General features: G+C 38.8%; 1 non-coding gene across 1 annotated transcript; it reads right to left on the bottom strand.

Annotated features, from left to right (window-relative positions):
- Positions 1 to 12,059: 12,059 nt before the first annotated feature.
- Positions 12,060 to 12,203, bottom strand: LOC115489221. Its single transcript, XR_003953183.1, has one exon. It is a non-coding gene; the product is annotated as a small nucleolar RNA SNORA48 (small nucleolar RNA).
- Between the last annotated feature and the right edge of the window lie 1,864 nt (positions 12,204 to 14,067).

The following is a 14,067-nucleotide window of genomic DNA, read 5'->3' as shown; positions in this document are numbered from 1 at the left end:
CTTCACCTCTATTTGCAAGAAAAAAGAACAATGTAAGTGGTTATCTTTTCAACAGGTTTCATGGTGAGCAAGTAGTCACTGTGATTTCTTTTTTTAAAAAAAAAATGTTCCTATCTAAAGGAAATGCAGAGACAAAAATGGAGCAGAGACTGAAGAACGGCCATCCAGTGACCGGCCCACCTTGGGATCCATCTCATGCACAGACACCAAACCCTGACACTATTACTGATGCAGTGTTGTGCTTGCAGACAGGAGCCTAGCACGTCTGTCCTCTGAGAGGCTCTACCAGCACCTGACTCAGACAGATGCAGATACTTACATCCAACCATTGGACTGAGCCCAGGGACCCCTATGGAAGAGTTAGGGAAGGACTGAAGGAGTTGAAGGGGATGGCAACCCTATAGGAAGAACAACAGTATCAATAAACCCAGATCCCTGGGAGCTCCCAAAGACTAAAATACCAACCAAAGAGCATGGGGTGCGGGGTGTCCAACCCTGCCTCCCCTGCCGCCACACATATATAGCAGAGAACTGCTTTGTCTGGCCTCAGTGGGAGAGGATGCACTTAATCCTGTAGAAACTTGATGCCCCAGGGAAAGAAGAGGGATGCTAGCAGGGGTGGGGATTGTTGGGTGTTTGGGGGAGGGGGGTTGGGGGGAGGGGGAGGTGGGAGAACACCCTCTCAGAAGCAAAGGGGAGGGGGAGGGGATGAAGAACTCAGGGATGAGGGACCAGGAAGGGGGCAACATTTGGAATGTAAATAAATAATTTAATAAAAATTAATGTTAAAAGGTAAAAAATAATGTTAAAAGGTAAAATTAATGAGTATTAGCTACATATAGCATTTCATCCAAGAACTGGGAAGAGGCAGAGGGATTCTAAGGAAGTCAACAGAACCACAGAGTTCAAAGCCAACCTGGACCACAAAGCAAGACACAATCTAAAAAACCCCCAAAAACCAAAAATGAGCATGATTTTATTTTCAGATAAACAAAACTTAAGTTTACCACCAATATGACCACATTAAATGCACATCTAAAAGACTTCTTCCAATTAAGAGAAATGATCCTAATACAAAAAAAAAAACCAAAGAATTTATAAATATGTAGCTGAATTTAAATAAAAATTTCTGTTATAAATATTAACATTTATAATATTAATTTGAAGAGGCTAAACAAGGAGGCATCAGGTCATACCATGAAGTACTAAAATATATGTCAGAAGGATGCCCTGGAGTTGGTGTTTTAAGATCTTTGTTTTACTTGGAAGGGGGAAATAAGATATTACCTTTCATTTTTTCATAGTATTTTGATGGTTAGATATTGAATTAACTAAATAAAATTTACAACAAGGTTTGTATAATTTAATTTATGCTAAAACACATTACATATATATGTATATATAATAATTTAATTTATGCTAAAACACATTTCATATGTATTGGGGGGTTCTGAGACAGGGTTCCTCTGTGTAGCCCTGGCTGTCCTGGAACTCAGGCTGGCCTCTAACTCAGAAATCCATCTGTCTCTGCCTCCCAATTGCTGGAATTAAAGGCGTGTACCATCACTGCCTGGCTCAGGATAAATACTGAATCAAACAAGAATATATAATCTCCAAAATATTGAATTGAGTAGTCTCAAGATTATCAAATGCCAGGGTTTGCCTTTATTGAATTTGGAAGATGAGGATGATTCACTTTAGTTCAGCCTGTTCAAAGGTCACAATTTTCCACCTGAATCTGAATCTTTCTGCTTTGTTGCCTCTACTTGGACTGCATCCAAGTAAAATAACACAGTAAACTCTTTGGTCATTTTTACATATTTCCTTGCTTATAAAATAATGAATATTTAAATACAAAACTATTTTTTGTTATCTAATACCTGGAGTTTTGCTAGGCAGATATTAAAAATAAGAGCTAAAGGTTGAAGAAAATCTTTGTTTTCTAGAAAACAGTACTCTGAGCCAGTTTACACTGCCTGTGATACTGAGTTTCTATTCTTTAAACATTCATTAGTTGCAATTATCTTCGTTATTCACTACTCACTGTCCTGGAACCTTGCATATTTGAATTAATTATCTCCCTTCTGAGTTCTGTGGAAGTCTCAACTCAAGTTGCCTGGCTATCTAAATTATATCATTCATCTCATAGCAGACCTCTGGAAAGTTATCCCTGAAATGTCCAGTCTAAATTACCTCCATTGCTAATCACAGAACTGATGAATGAATAAACGAATAGGTGAATAAAAAATCATGGAAAATAGAAGAATTCAAGATGAAAGTTTAATAGCACAAGCTTGTAAAAGTCTGAACTAGGTATGTACATTTCTGTGTTTCTGTCTTTTTATAATGATGAAAATGATAAAATTGGTTTTGTCTTCTAAAAGAGAGAAATACTACACAGAAATATCTATTTCCTTTTTTTAAAAAAATCCCCTTAAAACACTGGGTCCTGCCTCCAATGACTTTTCATTTCTATTCAAGCTCTAAATAACAAGAATTCAAATATATCTGATACCTTGGGGGTTGAATGGGACCATTGCTGGTCTTTAAGCCATACTTAGTAGAAATAATGGATCAAGATACCATGAAGGGATAAGATCCTATAAGTTGGAATCTATTAGTAAAAAAGAAAACAGAATGATATTTTCTAGCTCTATCCATTTGCCTAAGAATTTCATGAATTCATCAGTTTTTAATACCTGAGTAGTACTCCAATGTGTAAATCTATCACATTTTCTGTATCCATTTCTCTATTGAAGGACATCTAGATTTTTTCCAACTCCTGGCTATTATAAATAAGGCTGCTATGAACATAGTGAAGCATGTGTCCTTATTACATGTTAGAGCATCTTCTGGGTATATGCCCAGGAGTGATATAGCTGGGTCCTCAGATAGTACTATGTCCAATTTTTTGAGGAACCGCCGAACTAATTTCCAGAGCGGTTGTACCAGCTTGCAATCTCACCAGCAATGGAGGAATGTTCCTCTTTTTCTACATCCTTGCCAGCATCTGCTGTCACCTGAGTTTTTGATTTTAGCCTTTTTGACTAGTGTGAGGTAGAATCTCAAGGTTGTTTTGATTTGCATTTCCCTGATGACTAACGATGTTGAACATTTGTTTAGGTGCTTCTCGGCCATTCGCTATTCCTCAGTTGAAAATTCTTTCTTTAGCACTGTACCCTATTTTTAAATAGGGTTATTTGTTTCTTTGGAGTCTAACTTCTTGAGTTCTGTGTATATATTGGGTATTAGCCCTCTCTATCAGATGTAGGATTGGTAAAGCTCTTTTCCCAATCTGTTGGTTGCCTTTTTGTCCTGTTGGCAGTGTCCTTTATCATCCTGAGTGAGGTAACCCAATCACAAAAGAAAACACATGGTATGCACTCACTGATAAGTGGATATTAGCCCAAAAGCTCCAAATAACCAAGATACAATTCACAGACCACGTGAAGCCAATAAGAAGGAAGACCAAAGTGTGGGTGCTTTGGTCCTTCTTAGGAAGAGAACAAAATACTCACAGGAGCAAATATGGAGTTAAAGTGTAGAGCAAAGACTGAAAGAAAGGCCACCCAGAGACTGTCCTACCTAGGGATTCATCCCATATACAATTACCAAACCTAGACACTATTATGGATGCCAAGAAATGTATGCTGAAAGGAGCCTGATACGGCCCTGCCAGAGCCTTACAAATACAGAGGTGGATGTTAGCAGCCAACCATTGGACTGAGTGGGGGGTCCCTAAGTTAGAGAAGGGACTGAAGGAGTTGAAGGGATTTGCAACCCCATAGGAAGAACAACAATATCAACCAACCAGATCCCCCAGAAATCCCAGGGACTAAGCCATCAGCAAAGGAGTACACATGACTCCAGCTGCTTATGTAGCAGAGGATGGCCTTGTCATGCATCAATGGGAAGATCAATAGATGCCCCAGTGTAGGACAATCTAGGGTAGGGAGGTGGGATTGGGTGGGTGGGTGGAGGAACACCCTCATAGAAGCAGGGGGAGGGAAGATGTGATAAGGTGTTCCTGGAAGGGAGGGAAACACGGAAAGGGGGTAACATTGAAATATAAATAAAGAAAATATCCAATAAAAAAAAAAGAGTGAAGAGTTCGTTTTAATTGCTTTTCTAATGCCATAGTACCAAGAGTACAGGGAAGTGATTGCTCTTGTGTAAATATTGCATTTAATTAATGCCAATGGAAGGAAATGCTAGCACAAGGAAAAATAATAAATTTGTAAAAGTTCTGCTTATGAAAGAGTGTAAGGGGGATAAATTTAATGAATCATTCTCATAAGCAATAATGAATTAATCACAAAGTAAGGTGTATAAAAAATTCTTCACAATAACAAAGCTGCCATATCTAAACTGAAAATATTCTAGGCTAAAAAATAGAGAATAGAAACCTAGATATTGATATGCATATATATTTAAGTATGATTATAGGACCACTTTTATGGATAAATGTAAAGATTGTATAAAATTCATGGATCTAAGTACTAAGTTTAAGTACAGGACAGGCACAACAGATCAAAGACATTCAAGGGTTCAGACATTTCTATTTTCTCTGTCACTTTTCCAGTGGCTTACTGTGCTCAAGTTTTAAAACATCTCCAGAAGATAAAATAAGGTCATACAAGGAAAAATAAATATAAAATAAATATAAAAAGGCTACAAAGAACTTTTTTTTTGGTCAGAGGCAGTGAGATAAGTTCTCTCTCTATAAACCAGATTGATCTCAAATTCTTGATTTTCCTGCCTGGAGTTCCCAAGTACTAGATTTCAAAACACGGGTGTTATGGAAGGTTTGAAACAAGGGGTTTGTGCAGTTTTAACATGGAAAAACCTCTGGAAAACAAGTTTATTTTTGTAATACTTGTGACAAACCCTTTTTGCTGCCCAATGCTGACCTATAATTATCTGAACCATATGAGGCTTAGTTCAAAAATTCATACATAATCATGCTTATAGTTTTGCTCCAGTAACACTCTGCCAACCCTCAACCAGTGATTCAATTTAACTTATCTTTTAATCTCATAATCGACAATTTTATGAAATAAACCAACATGCCTTTTATAGTATCCCACCTTAATTTAGCTATTTCAATGCCATTGTTTGGTGATATATCTAGCAATACTTAGTGCTTCTTGAAAATAGAGTCAAGTTCCTTGTTTATATTGTGATTCTAGCATTCAGCACAGTGCCTGAACCTACCAGGTGATCAATAAACATAGGGGAAAATAATGGAAGACTCTGTTGATGGAAAAATATGTCCTAAATGTGAATTTTCATGTTTTTATTTATAAAAGTTGAGTGTCTTTGCACCAAATATGAGTGAAATATGAATGAGCTGATTAAAGAGAAAATTCTCACTCTATTTACTTCCTTAATATAAATTTATGTGTTTTACATATATATCAAAATTTAAAAGAAATTATGTAGCACAAATGTTACCAAGCAGGGAACAAGTGGAGCAGGCTTGGAATTCCAAATGGCTGATATACAGGTATAGGTATTTAACTCCCATTTTATTTCATCACTTGTGTTCACCTCTGAAGGCTGAGGCTCCTTCATGTCACTTCTACTGACAAAATAATACCTTTAATAAATGGTAAAATTAAGCCAGGCATGGTGGTGCACGCCTTTAATCCCAGCACTCAGGAGGCAAAGGCAGGCAGATTTCTGAGTTCGAGGCCAGCCTGGTCTACAAAGTTAGTTCCAGGATAGTCAGAGCTATACAGAGAAACCCTGTCTCAAAAAACCAAAAAAAATGGTAGAATTAGATATTCACACACAAAGTCAGTTCAGAATAGATTAGACTTCAATATAAACCTGATATTATGAAATTATTTGCTATATTTTATACCTTAACTGTTTCTCAGAGAACCATCTGTTGGAAGCTTTTCCTCTAGACTGTGGCATTACTAGGAGGTGGCAAAAATATTTATCAAATAGGGCTTGGCAGAAATTAGTAGTACCAGAATCCTTATTATCCAATCATCTCCAAATGCCCTACTTCTCAATGCCCTGGGAGTCAAGGCTTCATTTCAGCACATAAGATGTTTGGAGTAATTTAAAACACAAAATATAATGTGTGACTTTTGGCAGTTTCCTTCCTTTATTCTGTGTCTGTCAGCTTTTTGCAGTAAACATTTTTATTACAATAAGTTGAAGATCTTCCCTTTTATCATAGATTAGAATTGAAATCATCAATTCTTCAAGGATTAAAAAGTTAAACTGTCTCATTTTGTTCCCCATTCTAAGAAGGGACGAAGTATCCACATTTTGGTATTCCTCTTCTTGAGTTTCATGTGTTTTGCAAATTGAATCTTGGGTATTCTAAGTTTCTGGGCTAATATCCACTTATCAGTGATTGTATATCAGGTGAGTTCTTTTGTGGTTGGGTTACCTCACTCAGGATGATATCCTCCAGATCCATCCATTTGACTAAGAATTTCATGAATTCATTGTTTTTAATAGCTGAGTAGTACTCTATTGTGTAAATGTACCACATTTTCTGTATCTATTCTTCTGTTGAGGGACATCTGGGTTCTTTCCACCTTCTGGCTATTATAAATAAGGCTGCTATGAACATAGTGGAGCATGTGTCCTCCTTACTGGTTGGGACATCTTCTGGATATATGCCCAGGAGAGGTATTGCTGGATCCTCTGGTAGCACTATGTCCAATTTCCTGAGGAACCTCCAGACTGACTTCCAAAGTTGTTGTACAAGCTTGCAATCCCACCCGCAGTGGAGGAGTGTTTCTCTTTCTCCACATCCTTGCCAGCATCTGCTGTCACCTGAATTTTTGATCTTAGCCATTCTGACTGGTGTAAGGTAGAATCTCAAGGTTGTTTTGATTTGCATTTCCCTCATGATTAAGGACGTTGAACATTTTTTTAGGTGCTTCTCAGCCATTCGGTATTCCTCAGTTGAGAATTCTTTGTTTAACTCTATACCCCATGTTTTAAATGGGGATATTTGATTTTCTGGAGTCCAGCTTCTTGAGTTCTTTGTATATATTGGATATTAGTCCCCTATTGGTTTTAGGATTGGTAAAAATCTTTTCCCAATCAGTTGGTGGCCTTTTTGTCTTATTGACAGTGTCTTTTGCTTTACAGAAGCTTTGCAATTTAATGAAGTTCCATTTGTCGATTCTCGATCTTACAGCACAAGCCATTGGTGTTCTGTTCAGGATTTTTTTCCCTGTGGCCATAACTTCAAGGCTTTTCCCCATTTTCTCCTCTATAAGTTTTAGTGTCTCTGGTTTTTATGTGAAGTTCCTTGATCCACTTAGACTTAAGCTTAGTACAAGGAGATAAGAATGGATCAATTCACATTCTTCTACATGATAACTGCCAGTTAAGCCAGCACCATTTGTTGAAACTGCCCCATTCTGGGATACATACCATAATCAACCACCAAATGTAGACACTATTGCATATGCCAGCACGATTTTGCTGACAGGACCCTGATATAGCTGACTCTAGTGAGGCTATGCCAATGCCTGCTAAATACAGAAGTGGATGCTCACAGTCATCTATGGGATGGAACACAGGGCCCCCAATGGAGGAGCTAGAGGAAGTACCCAAGGAGCTGAAGGGCTCTGTAACCCTATAGGAGGAACAGCAATATGAACTAACCAGTACCCCCTGAGCTCCTGTCTCTAGCTGCATATGTAGCAGAAGATGGCCTAGTAGGCCATCATTGGGAGGAGAGGCCCTTTGTCTTGCAAAGATTATATGCCCCAATACAGGGGAATACCAGGGCCAGGAAGTGGGAGTGGGCGGGTTGGAGAGAAGTGGGGGTGGGGAGAGGGTATAAGGGACTTTTGGGATAGCATTTGAATTGTAAATGAAGAAAATGTCTAATAAAAATTGTTTAAAAAAATTCCTAGGGGCACTAAAAGGAACAGAAGCACACAGATCATGAGCATATTTTTAAAAATAATAAAACTTTTTGTCTTGTTTCCCTTAAAAAAAAACAAAAAAAACAAAAAACAAAAAACAAACAAACAAACAAAAACTCCATCACAGACATTCCCAGGGACTTGGATTCTAGATACTGCCAAGTTGACCATCAATGTTAACTATCCTAGGAACTTATGTACTTTCAGAAAGAAGAAATAAGATTCATATCATGTGTATTTATTTATTCATTCTTATATGTCTTTACTTGTTTATCTCTGCCTGATAAACAGTACTATTTGTGGCCATTTACTCCAGGTAATATTAAGCATTGATAAACTAAAAAAAAAAAAGTTAAACTGAATCCATGACACACAGTGAGTCTTAATTCTTCTTCCAACTCCTTCTGCTTATGTTCTTTCTCTTTCTCCTTGCTTTGAAGACATAATCCAGGCTGAACTAGACTTTTCTGTGTAGCCCTGCCTTGTCTAGAACTTGTAATACTCCAGTTTCTGCCTCCTGAGTACTAGGATTAAAAGCATGTAACACAAGAGCTGAAGGGGTCTGCAATCCTATAGGAGGAACAGCAATATGAACTAACCAGTACCCCCCAGAGCTCTGGTCTCTAGCTGCATATGTAGAAGAAGATGGTCTAGTCGGCCATCACTGGGAAGAGAGGCCCCTTGGTCTTGCAAACTTTATATGCCCCAGTACAGGGGAATGCCAGGGCGAAGAAGTGGGTAGGGGAGCAGGGCGGAGGGAGGGTATAGGGGACTTTTGGGATAGCATTTGAACTGTAAATGAAGAAAATATCTAATAAAAAAATGTGGGGGAAAAAAAGCATGCAACACCACACCTGGCTATATCTTCTTTTGTCAAATTAATCAGAGGGACTTATTTTAAGGAACTTGATAAAGAAATAACTTTTGTATTTTTTTTTAGTTTGATTTTTTATATTACAAATTTTATATTCTAATTAATTTTATAATTTTCCATTTTTCTAAGGAAAAAGATAAAACAATTTTAACTCTTAAAAATTTTAATTTTTAAAGTTTTAATTTTAAAATAAAAGCACGAAAAATTAGTTATAATTTTCCTTTCAATTTTAGTTCTCACTGGCTTTGGTATGATATTTTTTTCTTTGGTTATTTTTAAAAAGCTGAGCATGGAACTGGAAAGATGGCTCAGCAGTTAAGAGCGGTGACTGCTCTTCCAGAAAACCCAAGTTCAATTTAGTTATGTAGCTGAAACTGACCTTAAATAAGTTCAAAGCCAGTATGCAGTATATAAAATCTTGTCTTTAAAAAACAGAATTAAACATTGCTTTTTAGATAGTTAATAATTTTCCTTTGATTTCCTTATCAAGACAACTCTACTGGTTTTTGTTTTGTTTTGCTGTTGGTTTTTGTTTGTTTGGTTGGTTTTGTTTTTTCGAGATAGGGTTTCTCTGTGTAGCCCTGGCTGTCCTGGAACTCACTTTGTAGACCAGGCTGGCCTCGAACTCAGAGATCCGCCTGCCTCTGCCTCCCAAGTGCTGGGATTAAAGGTGTGTGCCACCACGCCCCGCACTTGTTTTGTTTTGTTTTGTTTTGTTTTGTTTTGTTTTGTTTTGTTTTGTTTTTGAGACAGGGTTTCTCTGTGTAGCCTTGGCTGTCCTGGAACTCACTCTGTAGACCAGGCTGGCCTCGAACTCAGAAATCCACCTGCCTCTGCCTCCTAAGAGCTGGGATTAAAGGAGTGTGCCACCAGACCTGGCTACAACTCTACTTTTTAAGGTTTTAAGTAATAAAGATTTTTCAGTCAGTTATTATTATTTAGTTCTAATTTCATTGGATGACAAAAGAATGTGGCCTGTAAAACTATTTCATAATTCTGTTAAGGAAGACAAGTATAGTATTGCTTTGAAGAAAATGAGGATTCTATATATGTGCATTCAAATTTGTTACTGTTATTTATTATATTTTATTCAAATTCCTCTTTGCTTATCATCTCTTAATCTTTCAGATCTGTTCAATAATAAAAGGCAGTTTGAAATTACCCAATATAGTTCTATTTTCTCAAGTTCTTCATGTATTTATAACAACTTTGCTATATGTATTAATACTTCAGTAATACTGCCCTTTATATATTTATAACAATTTTGTTATATATGTATACCTAAGTAAATATATTACTTCAGTAATACTGCCTTTTATTATTACACAATAGTCCTCTTTATTCTGTTTAGTCTCCTTAGCTTTTCTTCAGTCTTACATCTCATATTATTAGTAGTTAATTATCTTCCTTACTTCAGTTTCATTTACCAGGAATTTTTTTGACTCCTTATGAGTTTCACATCATGCACCCTAGTCCCACTTATCTCCCCATCCCTTCATATCCACCTTTGCCCTTGCAACTTCCTCCCCAAAATAAAATATACATAAATAAACAAAAAGGCATAAAAAACATCTCATCGTGGAAGCTGTAATATGTCACAGTGTATGTCACAGTGTGTCCCACAATATATTCCTCTATCAACACATCTTCACTTTGAAATGAGTCATCAGTCTGGCCTGAGAGCCTCTGGTTTCTGTGACACCATCAATATTGATCTTCATCGGGACTTCTCTGGGTCATACCATTGCTGCCCTTTGTCATGGAGATCCTGCAGCACTGGCTCAGTAGGACTGGCCAGCTCTTTTACTCACCCCAACCACTGGCAGACAATATAGATTTTGGGGTGGGCCAATTTAGAACCCTGGATCTGAGCCTGGGTGGCAGCTTAGCTGGTTAGGACACCTGCTTTCCCTTATCTGCACCACCAGGATGAGTTCTCCAGCACTGCTCTGCCACCCACTACCACCCTCTGCAGGAGGCAGGGTCAACTCTCCCAGTACCAAGCCTTCAGAGCTGGCTCACTGTACTCAAACCTCTAGAGCCAGCTGCCTTGAGCCTTGGCTCAGGGGCCAACTATTCCCAAGTGCTGCAGCCCATAAAGGGCTGGGCCAGCTCTCACACCCTCTAGGCTGGCTCACCCATGCCTTTGCCATCAGGGCTAGCTCCACTGTGTTGCCCAGGCCAGGTGTAAGGCCCATTCTCCTGAGTGCTACAGCTAATAAGGGGGGGCAGGGCTATCTCTCCCACTCTCAAGACCCCAGGGCCAGCTCTCTGGTGGCAAGGTGGGGAGGGGAAGGGCACCATCCCCTCACTAACTTCACCTCATTCCAGATAAATGACAGAGCCAGCTGTCCTATGTTCTAAACCTCGGGGTCAGCTCACCTGTACCCCCTTCACTAGGGCATGCTCTAGTGTGCTGCCTAGATGAGATGCAAGGCCTATGAAGGGCAGCACACCAGCTGATTAGCATACTGACTCTCCCTTATCTGCCATTAAGTGCTGCAGTATGGGAGGGATAGGGCCAGCTTACCCATGACCTCAGGGTCAGTTCTCCTGATGGCAGCAGCCTATAAGGGATGAGGTGGGGAGGGCATCACCCCCACACCCATGCCACCTAACAGCAGGAGCCAGTTCTCCCACACTTTCACCCTCAGAGCTGGTTCACCTAAGTCTCAACCATCAGGGTCACCTCTGCTGTGCTGTCCAGGTGAGGTGCAGGGCCCACTCTCCCGAGTGCTGACAGTGATGAAATATGGGGCCAGGTCTCCAGAGCACTACATCCAGTGAGGGGACATGGCCAGCTATGCACAGTCCTGGACATCCATGTGGTCCCCAGCAGCTGCCCTAACCAGGGAGTCCCCTATGTTCTCTAGTAGTAATATGAGCCACAGACACTGACCACTGCCATTGCACAGCCACAGACTCAGACATGGCCCTCACCAGCAGCTTGGGATGGGACTTCACCACGACCCCAGGTGACAGGTCTGGCCATTCACAACAGGCTACTCCTCTCCACCCTCCAGTTCCATCTCTCTTCACAATGCTCAAGCTACTCCACTTCTCTTTCTCTCTCAGCTGACCACCACATACTTATACATTGTAGTGGCTCCCACTGCAGGAGGGCATGTGATTGGTGGGACTCTGGATGATATCCTCCATTCATGCTGCATGGCACGGCAGAAAGTGGGTGTCTATGGCCTGCCTGTGCCATGCACTGGAGAGCAAGTCTCTGTCTTCTTTGTTCCACACGGTGCCTCCTGGATTTGGTTTAATTTTGATGAGTCCTAGGCATAAGAGAGCTTTGGCCACCAAGCCAGGTATCAAGCTAGGATGAACAAAGGACTGCCATCTGCTCTGCCTATGACTGATATAAGAACAACACCAACAACAAGGTGTCTCTTTGCCCATTGCCAGGGGGTTACCAAGAGATTTTGACTAAAATTTTGTTTATTCTTTGAAGTGACATTGCTTGTCTTATGATCTTTAGGAGTCCCAACTACTAATACCTTTGCTTGAAAATAAGCACCATTAATTTAATATACTTTATGCTACAAGTAAAAGAATTAAGGACACAAGAACAATGAAGAATGTCAATATTTAAGACAGCTAGGAAATTAGATCATTTAGCTGAACTAGAAAGAATTGTAAGAGGTTAGGAAGAAGTTCATGAACTACAAATAATTTTACTTACAAAAGTTGAGATAGTATATAACAAATTATTTCTTTACTCTAATTACTTAATAACTCTACATGTTACAGCTTTCAAAAACAATTTGTACCTAATTTGGAAATTATTTTCTAGTTGTTAGTCTTCAATGGATATGTTTTTGAATAATAAAAACTTACTCATTAATGGAACTTTCTCCAAAGCTATGATCTGTAACATGAAACAAACACAAATGTTACATTATTTCACGTACATATTTTTAAATTCATTAAAATATTTGTTGTAAAAATTAAATGCCTACAGCTGGGCATTGTGGCACACTAATCTCCTCTTAGAGGAAAGTTGTTGTGGTTTGGTCTGTTGCTATGTATTATAGCTAAATTCTATAGGAAGATCTAGGCCTCCAAGTGACTTCTCAAGTTTACAAGCTTTTGTTGTGCAAACCTTGTTCCTTGATTTAAAACTATTGGTTAAATAAAATTGGCTGCAGCCAATTACTGGAGAATTGATAGATGGGTTTGGGAGTAACCAGGATGGAGGAGGAGAGACAAGGGGGAGAAGGAGAAGAAAGAGAGAGAGGAAACCACCGTGAGGGGAGATGGGCCATGGGTATATGGCCAAGAGAAATAGCATCTGGGGTACACCATTGGGGAGCTAGCCAAGCCAGCAGTTAGAACAGCAGATTTGAGGTTACCCCCAGTAATTGTCAAAGCCAAATAAAATAACCATGGTTTGAGTCTCATTTATTTGTAAGCTAGTGGGGATATGCTTAAATTGCTTGTATTACAGAGGGAGGCAGAGACAGGTGGATCTCTAAGATCCTAGCCAGCCATAGACAAAGTCTTATACAGTAAGACTATGTCTCAAAAAAGTACTTACTTCCTACAAGAGAGCTGATCAAGTTGTTTGCTGTGAGTGTTTCACCTTGTTTTTTGTCTCCATCAAATTTGCAAACTTGTGAAAATAATGGTAGTTGTAACAATCATGTGGATAAAATAACCTGAAAATAAGAGAAAGAATAAAAACATAAACTAAATATGTGTAAATACAGTAAGGTCATTTATGTGTATACCCATTACAAATGACTTCATTTGTAAAAACAAGACTTCAAATTATAGGTTAGTTCAAATAAATACAGGGATATTTGTTTATTAAATAAATATGATCGATTACTTGTTACATGAAAAACACTGTACTAAGTGCTGAAGACATGACAGTGAGAAAAATAAATGAAAGAATAAAAAAGCAATGCCTTGCCATAGTTTCCTTGCATTTGAGACAGAAAATAACCAAGAAAAACCATTTGTAATGTTAGTGATAAGTGGAAATGGGAGATGATATGCTCCTTTTAAATTATACATTCATTTATTTGGGGAGAGCACATGTGCATGTGCGGAGGTGAGAAGACAATTTTCAGGGAGTAAGTTCTCTCCTGCCATGTAGTGTCTGGGGACTGAACTCAGGTTATCAGCTTGGTAACAAGTACCTGTAGTCACTGAAACATCTCACAGGCTTGGGCTGTAATTTGTTTATGGAGATATGTCCAATAATAGGAGATGTGGTTTGAAATAACTCATTATAATGATAATTTATCAGGTTTTCCATGTGAAAGTTTT

This window comes from Mus musculus, chromosome X, assembly GCF_000001635.26.
Source record: "Mus musculus strain C57BL/6J chromosome X, GRCm38.p6 C57BL/6J".
Lineage (NCBI taxonomy): Eukaryota > Metazoa > Chordata > Mammalia > Rodentia > Muridae > Mus > Mus musculus.
This window is presented reverse-complemented; position numbering and strand designations above follow the sequence as displayed.